At 44.2% G+C, this 14,185-nt stretch overlaps 1 protein-coding gene across 4 annotated transcripts in view; it reads left to right on the forward strand.

Annotated features, from left to right (window-relative positions):
• Positions 1-14,185, forward strand: part of SMPD3 (sphingomyelin phosphodiesterase 3) — a 392,437-nt gene that overhangs the window by 35,317 nt on the left and 342,935 nt on the right. The gene's annotated exons all lie outside the window — the stretch shown is intronic.

A 14,185-nucleotide genomic window follows, 5' to 3' on the forward strand; every position in this document is an offset into this window, starting at 1 on the left:
CGAAGTCCAGTAGCAAACAACGGAGTTAAAGAACTCGGCTTGCTTCCACTCTGCATTATCAGATTTTAGTTCTGGATATAAGTGCACAGTTCAAGCGCCCGGCCCGGACCCATCTCGGTCCAAAAATGGGGGGGGACTTGAAGCAATTCTGTAGTACATATAGATTTTGCCAGATTAATTTGGCTATAGCGCCTGGTCGCTTTTACCGTAGTTAGTCTAAATCATGTGTCAGGTAGATATATATACCACTCTAATAAAGTTAGTTCAGGGTGTTAGTTTGAACGGTCCTTTCCAGTTGTTAATCTTTCAAAGGGTAGACAGACATATAATACCACTTTGCGTATAGCGACAGACAGCATTCAGAGTCAGTTAGCATAAGCAAGGATGTTCAGTCAGAGTTAGTAAAGCATATAGCGATCAAGCTACTGTAGATGCCATAGACTAGCCGCTCTCAAATCAGAAAAGCAAAACCAGATTTTTCATCCAGTGAGAGTAGTAGATATCATAAGGTATGCATCAAACCTCAAGAGCTTCACCGTGTTGGAGCTTTTCAGAGTTAGCGTTTCCCTTACTGCACTGGTTCGTCCCATCTCGCTTCAGCCAAGCGGCCGGTCAGCATGGCTCCTGCCACACTCACCCGCCTTCATCTTGCTGTTGTTTCACTTTGAGGGACTGCCGCAGCTATCAGGAAGAGGGGAGCTGGTGTCCGTTGCTCCAGACGCAGTAACCTGTTCTGCCGAGGTCCTCGCGGCTCACAGCTCCGCTCCAGTTCAGCTTCCCACGGGGCAGCGAGGTCTGGTCCGTGGACCGCACGTCCCGTCAGAGGTGACCTCCCATCATGCTGCGGGTGCTCTACGGGGCAAGGAGGAGGAGCCGGGATTACGTCACGTCCTCACGTCATCCCGCTCTCACGCACCCTCGGTACTGGCCCTGACCATAGTTACAGCTCCACACGTCCGCGCTGCCATGCACCTTGGAAGACACTGATAAGCTCAAGGACTGGCCCACCTTCTGTTGTACATATTGGTGAAGGGCTGGCACAGTCTTATTGGAAAAAAAATTGTGGCTTGGAACTCTCCACCTTGGTTCGGCACAAGCCATTAGTTCTCTGAAGGGTGCAGGGTCCACGACTTAGAAAGGGAGAGACTGCAGTACCAACAACTTCGACAAGAGCGTGGTCTGTCTCTTTGTAATCGCCTCGCTCAACGACTGCTGGTGCCATGCGTTGCGAGGAACAGGAGGATCTGGACCGGGAGATGATGTCAAAGACAAACAGCTCCCTTTGGCAGAGGTGCTGGAGCCTTGACTTGCTGAAACAGCATGTGTGCCACTAGGTGCTCGTGCCCACTTAGCTGAAAAAAGAGGGGGAAAAAAACCTTTGTTCCTGCAAATCAGTGTAAACTTTGTGAAGAATCAAATTTTTTTGTGAAATTCGTATCAAATTTCACTTCGTTAGAATCGATTCGCCCATCTCTATTCATCACACTAAAGTATGAACAAATGTTTTTTTTTTAAATTAGTAATTTGGGAAAACATCGGAGAATATTAGGTCTCATATAACTACAGGCAGACCCTGGGTTACGTACAAGATAGGTACCGTAGGTTTGTTCTATAGTTGAATTTGTATGTAAGTCGAAACTGTATATTTTATAATTGTAGTTCCAGACAAATTTTTTTTTCAGTTACAATTGGAGTTTCAAAATTTTGCTATAATGGGACTAAGGATGCAGTCTGGGACTATAGTAAAGCATCCAGAGAGCTGCACGAGAGGTCCGTCTGTAACTAAGAAGTTGTCTTGAGGTTGAAAAACATGGCTGTTTTTCTTACAAAAAGTGCTCCTCTTCTGACTATGAGCAGTTAACGATACTCTAGCATTTGCGATTATTTCAGGGCTTGTATGCCAGTGTTCTGGCGCAGAAGCCCTGATAAATAAGCCCCTATATATACAATACAATACAACTTTATTGATTCCTTTCAAGAAATAGCTTTGTGCATACATCATTCGAGCCAGGAGTACACATAGATAAATACATGTAAACACACAGGAAATTCAAACAAACAGTAATTAACACACAGTGGTAAGCTGATCTGCAATGCATTGGTACAGTGGGAGTGATTTTTTGGTTGTAATCACGGTGAATTTGTTAATGCATCTTTCCTGCCAGACCTCTTCAAACTGACCAAGTTGAAGGCCAACAGTGCCTTGAGCCCTCTTAATAATTTTTTTAAATTTTATTCTCCTCCCTCCTTTTGACTGTGCCTCCCCAACAGGTGATAGCAAAGAATCGATCAAGGACTTATGTGGAATGTGAGTTCGATCGGGCGGAAGTCCTTTCAGTCTGTTGTTTTTTGGGGGCAGATTCCATCTGGCCCTACACCCTTGTTGGGTCTGATCCCAGATAGGGCCCTACTAACTTCCTCCACTGTTACCCTCAGCCCCTTATTTCCATAGGTGTTAGCTCCATTAGTTGGTGTAGGAGTGTAGTGGATGGGTGACCAGACATAGCTGCGTCACCCGGGAAGCCATCCGAGAATCGATTAAAGAATTGATTAATACCATCGACCTTTTGCACCCATTCCTCACTCAGGTTGAGTTCCCCCCAACACCCCCCCCCCCCCATGCCGCTGATTCTTTTTATCCCTGCCCAGACCTCCTTCATGTTGTTAGTGTATTTGCAAGTTTTGCCTCTAGTTCTTTAACATACTCGCCTTTGCTCTTCCATATTTTTGATCTCAGATTAGTTTGTATTTTCCTAAGTTCTGCTTTATCCTTGCATCTGAAGGCATCCATTTTCTTGTTCAGCAGTAATTTAGGATCCTTGGTTACCCAAGGTTTGTTGTTAGGGAAGCAGTGGGATATTCCTCTGGGATAACAGAGCCCAGACAGAACTTCATGTAGTAACTGATGCTATCTGACCATTCATTTATATCCTCTGTCTGAAACACACTCCAGTCAGTCGAGCTGAGGTTTGCTACGAGTTCTTCTATTTTTTTGTCAGACCATCTGCGTATGATTTTAGATGTCAGTGGGAGTTTCTTAACTAATTGTTTGTAGATTGGTTTTCCTACAACAATGTTTCGGTGAGCGTTGCTAGGAGGGTGGCATATCTTAATCTTCTATGCATCCTCAACGTTTAAACAAACCAGATCTAGAATATTCTCAATCCTAGTTGCGTCATTAACATATTGATAGAAGTTAGGCAAGGTGTCCTTGGATACTGCTTTGTTAAAATCCCCCAGTAGGAGGATCAAATAGTTAGGGTGTCTGTTAAGTAATTCATTGATGCTATCTGCAAGAATTTCACTAGCTGTGTCTGAGTTTGCATATAATCACCCTTCCTTTTGCCCACAGCAGGTATATAAATGTGTGCGTATGAGTTTATACATGTGTGTAAGAGTGTAATAATGTGTGCATGAGTGTAGAACTGTGTGTGTACTGGAGTATATAAATGTGTGTAATTTTACAAATATGTATAGATTTTATTGAGGTAGTAGGGGGTCCCATGCTGAAATCTCCTATGGGGCCCAGTCTCACCTAGTTACGCCCCTGGCCAGCACTATCCTCTGACTCCGACCCGTCCACTATGCTGCACTATTTGCCTGAGGTGAGGCACCATTCCTGCCCAGTCCTCCTCTCTCTCCTCTCCTCTCCTGAAGCTGTCGTCTCCAGGGTTTATCTCACCCCATCCCCTAGGGTAAATCTATCAGGGCATCCTGCCTATGTGTATACCTTTTTATGGGGGTCCTTCCTTTATATAGTATCTGTGAGGAGGTTCTACCTGTATTTACTATCTAGAGGGGTGGGGGTGCTGCATGTGCTCTTTATGGACGTTGTTCCTCGCTGTATATACTATGGTGGGGGGAGGGGTTCTTCCTGTACATAATATCTATGGGAGGGATTGTACTGCATATAAATATACTATATATGGTGGTGGTGGTCCTGCCTGTATTTACTGTCTATAGTGGGGATCCTGCCTGTATATACTATCTGTGAGGGAGTCTGCTTGTATATACTATCTATGGGGGTCTTGCCTGTATATACTATAATTGGGGGGGGTCCTGCATGTATATACTGTCTATGAGTAACACCTATCTGTATATACTATCTGTGATGGGGTCTGGCTGTATATACTATCTAAATTAATAAGGGAGGTCTGGTATATATAATTGTGGGTGCTGTATATACTTTCATTTATTCAGTGGGCTATATATAGGATGTTTTATTTGTGTTGTCAGTTTTGTTGTTTGCTGCACAGAGCTAAAGACAACTGTTGGTTAATTCAGCAGTGACAAAGGGAGAAATGTAATGAATTCCACTGTATGATGGACTAGATCAAATCCTGTTAAGTGTAGATGCCACTTATCTGTATCAATAAATTTGGTGACCCAAATGTAGTAGGGATCAGGGGTTCGTTGCAGGGGAAGGGACACCATTTCCATTTTTACCTCAGGCAGCAGAAAGGCTAGAATCGGCCCTGATCCTGCCGCCCCTCATCGTCCACAAGAGGGCACCGCCCTACGCGAGTTTCTTCCTGTGGTAATAACTTTTCGCTTTAACATATCCCTGTGATTTTCAGAAAGTTTAATCATGGGTCATTGTAGTTTTTGTTAATAATATAATTTTGATGATCAGTACCTTTTTGGGGGCTAAAAATTCAATAATTTAGGAAAATTGGAAAAAAATGTAAATTTTCAAAGTTTCAAATGTTCTACTTCTTTGACAAAAAGTCATACCACAATTTTTTTCAGAAACCTTTTGCCATTTGTCTTCTTTATATTTCCATAATATTTTTAATGTTTCTTTTTTTATGGATGTTATCAGATTTATAGTTTTATAGATTTGAAAACCCTAAATTTTTGTTGACCAAATTAGTTTTGAAGTGCCTTGTAACGGCTTATTTACTATAAATCCCAACAAGTTACACCATTTTATGAACCTAACATCTCAAACTATTCAAATCAGTACAATTGAAGCACCTGAGAAGTGACACCATTGTGGAAACTACACCCCTCAAAGAATTTATCTGGGGTTTTGGTGAGCATTTTAACCCCCAACATGTTGGTCAAAATGTAATACAAAGTAAATGGTGTGGAGTAAAAATTCTTTTTTTTTTCTCAAATATGCCATTTAAGTGCCAAATATATTGTGCCCAACTCATTTAGACTTTAGACAAAAACCCCAAATATCATTCTGCGGGTTGTCTCGAGTACGGCAATACCCCACATGTGGCAATAATCGACAGACTGGACACACAGCAAACCTGAAAAGGGAAGGAGCAAAATTTAGCTTTTTGAGCTGTTTTCACAAGTTTGGATTTGGAGTGCCATGTCGTGTTTGTCAGAGCCCCAGAGGTATCAGTACAATATAAACCCTCGAGAAGTGACACCATTTTGGAAACTACATCCCTCAAAGAATTTATCTGGGGTTGTGGTGAGCATTTTAACCCCCAACATGCTGGGGATACAAAGTGATACAAAGTTAATGGTGCAGAGTAAAAATTGCATTGCAATTTATCAAATTTGCAATTGTAGTGACAAATGTATTTTGCCCAACTCATGCCAGTGGGGACAAAAATGTCAAAAATTGTGCAGGTTATCCCGGTTAGGGCAATAAACCATATTTGGCAATAAACTACAGGATAAGCACATGGCAGGGCTCAGGAGGAAAGGAGTGAAATTTAGCTTTTGAAGCTCCCTTTTCACTAGATTGGTGTTGGGGTGCCCCTGAGGTATAATAGAAACCCCTAAGAAGTGACCCAATTTTGAATCCCAATTTTAACCCCTAAGATGTTGGCTCAAATGTAATACAAATTGAATGCTGCAGAGTAAAAATTGCATTGCTTTCTCAAATGTGCCATTGAAGTGACAAATGAAATCAGCCCAACTCATGCCACTGGGGACATACACCACAAAAATCTTTCTGTGGCTTATTCCGGGTATAGTTATATTCCATATGTGGCAATAATCTCCAGGATGGAAGCACGGTAGGGCTCAAAAGGGAATAACTGTCATTTGGAGCACAGACATTTTACATATTTTTTCTTTTTAGCAGCAGGAAGCATTTGTAGATGCCAAAAGGGACCAGTACACTAGAAACTTCATGGACTGACCCAATTTTGGAAACTACATCCCTCCATGAATTAATCTAGGGGTATAGTTAGCATTTTGACCCCACAGGTAGACACCAAATAAAATGTATAATGGATATTGGATAGCAAAAAAATATCCATTATGTCATATTGTGCCCAGCTCCTGCCATGGGAGATGAACACCCCAAAATTCATGATGCAGGTTCTCCAGGTTACAGCAATACCCCATATAGGGCAATAATCTGCAGGCTGGGCACACGGCAGGGCTTAGCAGGGAAAGTGCGGCACATCTAAATCTCCAGGGATGTGTGATAAATACAAAAGCACTCTTTCTGGTATTTCTGGGTTTTCTATGTTTCACAATAGTAAATTGTGTCTTCTGAATGCCTTTTTTGGAGCACACCCTGCACCTTTTGGTTGTGCTTCCCTTCTTGGCAGTTTGGGGAACTTCTCCTGGAAAGTGCTACCCTGTTAAAATATGTGTTGTGGCCCTGCTTCTGGAAGTGCTGGAACTCCCCGTTCCTGGTCTGTAAAAAGAAAATACTTAAATAACCACCTCTTGAAATTCCAGGAAAGTTCCCCTCTGGCCTGCACATGCATATAACACGTAAGGATTATATAGTGCTATCTGCATGATGTACGCGACCAGCTTCTTGTACCACACCCTCTATTTCCACATGGCGTTATATGGCTGAAGCACCTGGTTTGACATTTCAACCGCTTCCTACTTGTTATAATCCGGTATGCATTCAGCATTCTGGGTTTCTATACTGGTACTTCATACTGGGAAAGGGTTGCTGGTGTCCCCATGTATTTTTGTTAATACAAGGACCTCTCACTTGTCCTTGTACTTAACACACAGTACAGAGTTGTTGCATAGTGCCCTGCTCGTACCTTCTAATTTTTTACCACCACGACTTGGGGAGACCTCTCTGATTTCTGTGTATAGTGCCGCATGCCGCAGTATTTCTGGAAGCGAGGCACTTGAATAGTGTAGTGCTGGTGTACAAATTGTCCAGGTAGAGGAAGTAGGCCTGGTCCAGCAGTGGGTGCACAAAATCCCACACTATCTTTGAGCATTAGTGTAGTCCTTCCCTTCATATACCCTGAGTTTGTAGGTATACCTTGATGTACTTTCGCACAGCTTATACATCTTCACGCTATACCTACAGGTTAGGCAGGGAGTGGCGGAATTGAAGTCTCCCTTTAAATTGTACCAGGGACCAGAGCCAGATTAAGGGTGGTGGGGGCCCCTGGGCGCAAACTGGTGGGGGCCTTCCTCACAATTTTTGTAAATGTTGCTTTTAATACATGCACCCTCATCCCCCATAATGAATATATACAGCGTGCTGCTGTGTGGTAAAAAATATATACAGTGTGCCGCAATATAATATAAATTGACATTATAAAGCATGTAATGTATGTAAACATATACATTTTCTCCGCATATAATTGAAAATGTATATAGTGAGCCTAAACTAATCCACCACTTTCCTGCCTCCTCTCAACCTTTGTCCAATAAACTGTGCAGGTGGCACAATGACAGAATTGTGGTCCCTGCATCATTTAGAGAGCGCCACTCTTGGAATCAATTATATACACCAAGAGCATACACTCCCTACATATATACTGTATACACACACCCTGACACCATACACTCCCTACATATATACTGTATACACACACCCTGACACCATACACTCCCTACATATTTACTGTATACACACACCCTGACACCATGCACACACTACATATATACTGTAAACACACTGACACCATGCACACACTACATATATACTGTATACACCCTGACACCATACACTCCCTACATATATACTGTATACACACACCCTGACACCATACACTCCCTACATATATACTGTATACACACACCCTGACACCATGCACTCCCTACATATATACTGTATACACACACCCTGACACCATCCACACACTACATATATACTGTATACACACACCCTGACACCATCCACACACTACATATATACTGTATACACACACCCTGACACCATGCACACACTACATATATACTGTATACACAAACACTGACACCATGCACACGCTACATATATACTGTATACACAAACACTGACACCATGCACACACTACATATATACTGTATACACAAACACTGACACCATCCACACACTACATATATACTTTATACACAAACACTGACACCATGCACACACTACATATATACTGTATACACACACCCTGACACCATGCACACACTACATATAGACTGTATACACACACCCTAACACCATGCACACACTACATATATACTGTATACACATACACTGACACCATGCACACACTACATATATACTGTATACACACACATAGATTAACAAACAGTCCATATATACTCACCTATGTCCAGGAACAGATGTCTTCACCCTCAGCACCCAGGGCAGCCATGTGCATCCACTACAGAGGATGCAGGGGAGTAGGGGAGGAAAACACAGGCAGGAGCTCACAGCTCTCCTTACCACGTGCTTTTCTAGCTCCGGGATGTGCCCCTCCCCCTCCTCCGACAGCTCCGGGGGTGAACTTATGTTCTAGATAGGAGAGATAAGGTCATATAAAGATCAGACCTTCATGTTCCCCCCTGCAGTCTGCCGAATGAGCTGCTCCTTTCATTTCCAGCTTTTGCAACAAACTAAGGTTACTTTGCAGCAGCTCCAAAAAGTGCCGCCCTGCTCCTGTACGGACCTCTCATCCAGCAGCCTGGAGGTGCCGCAATAAGCACGTCCTGGCTGCCTTGAGCACAAAAGTAAGATGCCGGTGCGCCCCTGACCAAAACACATAGTTGGTGATTCGGGCGGCCATGTGTCCGCCCGATTCACCCACACTTGGTGGGGGCCCCTTTAAAGGCAAAGTGGTGGGGGCCCCGGGGCTTGAGCCCTGGGGGCCCCCCCTATGATCCGGCTTTGCCAGGGACTCATCTATGGCTAAATGTTTTGTGGGGGTATATGCCTGGGAAAACTTGGCACTAAAATGGTATATTATGGGCCTGACCTTGAACAAACAATCATAACTGGGGTCATCTCTGGGTGGGTACTGTGTGTTGTTGGTGTAATTCAAAAACTTTAATGGCTTCAAAGTGCTTGGATGGATGGCTTCAAAGCGCATCCTGCTCAGTGCCGTGCAGCACATCAGGGTGTGGTACTAAATGTTTGTACTCCAGTAGTCCCTGATTGATGGCCTCTTTACAAGCCCCATAAGAAGTATTATGTCCCAAATTTATATACGTTTTATTGCGTTTCTATGTTTACTCCCAGTGGAGAGAAATCTGACCATGAGCTGTGTGATATGATAAGCCACGCACCTGTGTGACCATGGTCAGATTTCTCTACACTGGAAGTAAACAAAGAAGCTTTCTATAGAATGACAGCAAGCAGAGATCTAGAAAACCATGAGGAATTGATACAGAAAGTATTTTTGAAAATTTTATTATTTTTCATCATACAAACAATAACATTAATTTGCCAAAGTGGGAATTTAAATCTGCTTTCTTCCACGGTAAAATTGTTCACTAAACTTCTGCTCCCAATGTCAAGTTGACTTGCACACTGGTGTTTGGCTCTGGCCAGGCCCTTGGCTGGGAAAGTGTCCAGTGTAATGTAGATTGATTGATTGTGTTACCTGGGAATGAGGCAGGGGAGTGCTCCCAGGAGCGCACCTGCCATGAGGCAAGTTGAGCATCTCACCTCATGCGGTGCACCTCCTGCTGGACGAGGGGGCGGCACCGTGCTCCCGCCCCCCCCCCCACGACCAGCACCGAGCATCCCAACCACCGCCGGCAACGTCCTCTGGCCACCCCCGGCCGGAACTGAGATTCTGCCAACCACCGGCACTTTGCTCCCGCCTGCCAGTGGTGTGCGTTCCAGTCCTCCATTGGGCACTGTGCTCCGGCCACCCCTCGCTCTCCGCACACCTCTGTTCTCTTCCTCCCCACTCCCGGTTCTCTCACCCCCCCCCCCCCCCCGAGCTCTGTACCTGCCCCCCTAGCTCCGTTCCGTTCCCCGCTTTGTTCCGCTAACACCCCCACCCCTCACTCTGCTCCCCGCTCTGCCCCCCCCCACTCCTGAGTCTTTATGTATATTCTGTATATAGTGGGTGTATAAATGTATGTGTGTATATACTCACCGGCCACTTTATTAGGTACACCATGCTAGTAACGGGTTGGACCTCCTTTTGTCTTCAGAACTGCCTCAATTCTTCGTAGTATTCAACAAGGTGCTGGAAGCATTCCTCAGAGATTTTGGTCCATATTGACATGATGGCATCACACAGTTGCCGCAGAGGCCATTTGAGTACAGTGAACTCATTGTCATGTTCAAGAAACCAGTCTGAGATGACTCCAGCTTTATGACATGGCGCATTATCCTGCTGAAAGTAGCCATCAGATGTTGGGTACATTGTGGTCATAAAGGGATAGACATGGTCAGCAACAATACTCAGGTAGGCTGTGGTGTTGCAACGATGCTCAATTGGTACCAAGGGGCCCAAAGAGTGCCAAGAAAATATTCCCCACACCATGACACCACCACCACCAGCCTGAACCGTTGATACAAGGCTGGATGGTGATGGATCCATGCTTTCATGTTGTTGACGCCAAATTCTGACCCTACCATCCAAATGTCGCAGCAGAAATCGAGACTCATCAGACCAGGCAACGTTTTTCCAATCTTCTACTGTCCAATTTCGATGAGCTTGTGCAAATTGTAGCCTCAGTTTCCTGTTCTTAGCTGAAAGGAGTGGCACCCGGTGTGGTCTTCTGCTGCTGTAGCCCATCTGCCTCAAAGTTCGACGTACTGTGCGTTCAGAGATGCTCTTCTGCCTACCTTGGTTGTAATGGGTGGTGATGTGAGTCACTGTTGCCTTTCTATCAGCTCGAATCAGTCTGCCCATTCTCCTCTGACCTCTGGCATCAACAAGGCATTTCCGCCCACAGAGCTGCCACTCACTGGATGTTTTTTCTTTTTCAGACCATTCTCTGTAAACCCTAGAGATGGTTGTGCGTGAAAATCCCAGTAGATCAGCAGTTTCTGAAATACTCAGACCAGCCCTTCTGGCACCAACAACTATGCCACGTTCAAAGGCCCTCAAATCACCTTTCTTCCCCATACTGATGCTCGGTTTGAACTGCAGGAGATTGTCTTGACCATGTCTACATGCCTAAATGCACTGAGTTGCCGCCATGTGATTGGCTGATTAGAAATTAAGTGTTAACGGGCAGTTGGACAGGTGTACTTAATAAAGTTGCCGGTGAGTGTACTTAAGGTAGATCCAGTGGTAGATGCATCTAACGTATGTAAGAATAGCCCTTTTTAGGGCTAATCCTTTACTCCCCTCTATCTTTGCTAATCTTTAATCAGGGTAATATGCAAATTTTCTAAAGAGGCTACTGGGGCGTGGAGTAGCTGGAGCTGAGGCTATATGGTGCGGCTACTCCACGCCCCCAGTAGCCTCTTTGATTCTCCTACCCAGACATCTTCAGCTTCACTCATCCTCGAAGCTGGAGTTCTGCACATGCGCTAAACACATACCAGCAGCTGTGCGATTTCGGATCGAAAGCCGGAGCTACTGCGCAGAACCCCGGCTGCGCAGGCGGGCGCGTGCCGCTCTTTGTAGCTGTGCACTGAAGATGTCTGGGTAGGAGGATCAAAAAAGCTACTGGGGCGTGGAGTAGCCGCGTCGTGTAGGCCCAGCTCTGGCTACTCCACACCCAAGTAGCCTCTTTAGACAATTTGCATTATTATAATTATAATCCTGATTAAAGCTTAGCAAAGATAGAGGGGAGCAAAGAGAAATGTCCATTTCCTGTAAAAGAAAAGGCACGGAATGCATAGTAGCATCAATAGTAATGAAGAGTTCTTTTAACCTGGAAGAGATGGCAATTAGAGATGAGCGAGCAGTAAAATGCTCGGGTGCTCGTTACTCGAGCCGAACATTTCCAGATGCTCGAGTGCTCGTTTCGAGTAACGAGCCCCATTGAAGTCAATGGGAGACCCGAGCATTTTTCAAAGGGACCATGGTTCAGGAATAAAATGTGTTATTTAATTGAAAAATAATGTCTTCTGATAATTTGCAAACATCTGCGATCTATTCTTCACTGTTCCGCGCGTATATTATCTCCCGACAAGTTAGCAGATGTAAAGAACAGTGAAGAATAGAATAAAAACAGTGAACACAGTGAACACAGTGAACACAGGATCATTTAAGATAAAAACACAGTGCAGAACACAGTGCAGAATAGATTACAGATGTTCGGCACATCTGCTTACTTGTCGGGAGATACGCGCGGAACGGCGCGAACAAAATAGCATGTGAAGAACAATATATATGTGTGTGAAGAACACATTGCAGATGTTTAAATACATCTGCAATGTGTTCTTCACACATATATATTGTTCTTCACATGCTATTTTGTTCGCGCCGTTCCGCGCGTATCTCCCGACAAGTAAGCAGATGTGCCGAACATCTGTAATCTATTCTGCACTGTGTTCTGCACTGTGTTTTTATCTTAAATGATCCTGTGTTCACTGTATTTATTCTATTCTTCATTGTTCTTCACTGTGTTTTTTTTAATTAAATGCTCGATCTCGAGCAGGGGAAATACTCGTCCGAGCAACGAGCCGTCTCGAGTACCCTAATGCTCAACCGAGCATCAAGCTCGGACGAGCATGTTCGCTCATCTCTAATGGCAATCAATAGGCACAACAAAATGTCTCCTTCCTGAACTGAAGGCATGAGGTGCAATAAATAAACTTTATCCTTTGCATATTGACCATAAGTCTCTCAGAGAGCTCGCACTACAGAGAGTCCACCCCCTGGGACACAGTCCTTTGTAGAAGTAGTTGTTACTCTGCGACAGCAGAGAAGGGTGATTTCATAGCACAACTGAGGAGAAGTCCAGCAATGTCTCTGGCTTATGAACAAATAGAAGGGAGTCCAGGAGAGTCTCTGGCTCAATAAGGGTAAGGGGCGCAGTCCAACTGAGAGAAAAATATCAAAAATCATATTAACACAAAGTACCTGTTATGGGATACAACCCCTCAGAGAATTATTCCTTGCCTGGAACAAGCGCAGAGTCATGTACAGGAACAGCAGCAGCAGCCTAGACGTTGGCAGAAAGCTGAAGAGTAGAGTGAAGCTCTCAGTGACCCAGCTAGCGCTAACTAGTGGCTGGGTCACATTATAGTATACTACATTGATGTGGAATTAGGTCCGTCAGGTCGGGTTTGTTTTCACAACTTGACATGGCAACCTAGCCTGTTATTTATAGATCCCTTTGCGTACTGCACTGATAAGGGTTAACTATCTACATAAAAGAGAGTTTAACAATCCAACAAAGGGGACCTCTCCTTTATGATCCCTGGAAGATTTAACAGAAGATGTGAATGTATTACTTTAGGTGGCATAGCGACATAAATGCCACAAAGTTTAGTTGTTTGTTTTAATAAGTAAAAAGATACAATTTTATCGGTTGATTAAATAAAGGTTATATTTTATGTGGGACACTCACCACTTTTTCCCTTTTTCCCCATTCTATTCCCTTTCTGTGTGATGATGCTATACTATAGGGGGTGACCACCGTGAGTGTGTTCTGTTTAGGATTAACACTTTAAATAGTTTAATAGTGATTGTAAATGGGCTAGAGTCTCCTCAGCTGCCCTAAGTGTCAGGTAATAGGCCTCAGGCACTGGTAGTTCCTGGGATAAGTATTTGTGGCAGCACTGCAGGTGTGATGCACACACTGGCTCCTCACTGAGATCATGTGCTTCCACCCAGCAGAGGTTTGTATACTACCCATGGTCAGGTGGTAGCACCTTTCCAATCACACTCCAGCTAACAATACAGCCACATCATTGGATAATTACACCAATTTAACTGTTGCCTTTCCAGGCAGCATCTACAGGTGCAATTACATAATTCTCAGATTCAAGAACCTCAATCTCCCCAACAGCTCCTGACCGAAGGAGGGTGCTATTCACAATTACCCACCTGTCTATGTATTGGCAGGGGTGTTGCACATCCTTGGTTGAAATTTATGGACATGTGTC

Source organism: Engystomops pustulosus, chromosome 7 (assembly GCF_040894005.1).
Source record: "Engystomops pustulosus chromosome 7, aEngPut4.maternal, whole genome shotgun sequence".
Lineage (NCBI taxonomy): Eukaryota > Metazoa > Chordata > Amphibia > Anura > Leptodactylidae > Engystomops > Engystomops pustulosus.